This window comes from Sinocyclocheilus rhinocerous, unplaced genomic scaffold (genome assembly GCF_001515625.1).
Source record: "Sinocyclocheilus rhinocerous isolate Xijiao unplaced genomic scaffold, SAMN03320098_v1.1 scaffold1841, whole genome shotgun sequence".
Taxonomy (NCBI): Eukaryota; Metazoa; Chordata; class Actinopteri; order Cypriniformes; family Cyprinidae; genus Sinocyclocheilus; species Sinocyclocheilus rhinocerous.
Window position 1 is genome coordinate 887,223 of NW_015666172.1, and position 1,387 is coordinate 888,609.

Genomic DNA, 1,387 nt, shown 5'->3' on the forward strand with positions numbered 1-1,387 from the left:
TTTAAAAAAATCACAAATATCTAACCTTTCATTGAACTAAAACAATTGAAAATGGGGGAAAATCTCATTATGAATTTTTTTTTTCTCAAATACACGTTTGGACACAATTATTGGCACCCCTAGAAATTCTTATGATTAAAATATCTGTGAAGTATATTCCCATTCATATTTACAATTTTGAGCACTCCAGGGTGATTATGAACATGAAATTATCCAGCCATGGCTTCCTGTTTCACAGAAATATAAAGAAGAGGGAAAACAAAGCCCAAATTCCCGTAATCATCTATCACAATGAGAAATACCAAAGAATATATTTCTGATGTGCAGCAAAAGATAATTGAGTTTCACAAATTAGAAAGTGACTTTAAGAAAAGAGCTAGACTTCCCATTTCCACCATCAGGGCAATAATTAAGAATTTCCAATCAACAGAAAATGTTACAAATCTGCCTGGAAGAGGACGTGTGTCTATATCGTCCTAATGCATGGTGAGGAGGAGAGTTTGAGTGGCTAAAGGCTCTAAGGACCACAGCTGGAGAATTGCAGAAAATAGTTGAGTCTCAGGGTCAGAAAACCTTGAAAAAAATAATCAAACAGCACCTACACCACATGTTGTTTGGGAGGGTTTCAAGAAAAAAAATCAAGAAAAGAAAATCCATCCAAAAATCCCTAGCATATTCTGTTGTCAGACACGACTGGAACTTCAAATGGGACTGGCTTCTATGGTCAGATGTAACTAAAAAATTAGCTTTTTAGCAACAAACACTCAAGATGGGTTTGGCGCACACAGGGATAAAAAAAGTACCCAATGTGTACAATGAAATATACTGCTGTATTTTTTATGTTGTGGGCCTATATTTCTGCTGGAGGTCCTGGACATCTTGTTTAGATACATGGCATCTTTGATTCTATCAAATACCAACAGATAAAAAATCAAAAAGTGACTGACTCGGTTAGAAATCTTATAATGGGCCATGTTTGGATCTAAAAACAACACAAAAATGGGTCACTGGGCACAAAACCAAGCTTCTGCTATGGACATTCCAGTTCCCTGACCTGAACCCTAGAAAATGAGTGTGGTGAACTGAAGAGGAGAAGCACCATCATGGAGCTGGGAATCTGAAGGGTCTGGAGTGATTCTGGATGAAGGAATGGTCTCTGATCTCTTGTCAGGTGTTCTCTAACCTCATCAGACATTATAGGAGAAAACTCCTACACTATTTTGGCAAATGGAGGTTTAAAAAGTATTGAATAAAAGGGTACCTTTAATTGTGTCCAAAGTGAATTAGAGAAAAACATTTATTTCATAATGATATTTTCCCTATTTTAAATCCTTATTCTCCAATGAAAGGTTAGATTTTTGTGAATTTTTTAAATAAAAGATCAAAA

The 1,387-nt window shown here is 35.7% G+C and overlaps 1 protein-coding gene across 1 annotated transcript in view; it reads left to right on the top strand.

Moving 5' to 3' along the window:
* Nucleotides 1-1,387, top strand: part of LOC107731878 (coronin-1B-like) — a 19,633-nt gene that overhangs the window by 15,601 nt on the left and 2,645 nt on the right. The gene's annotated exons all lie outside the window — the stretch shown is intronic.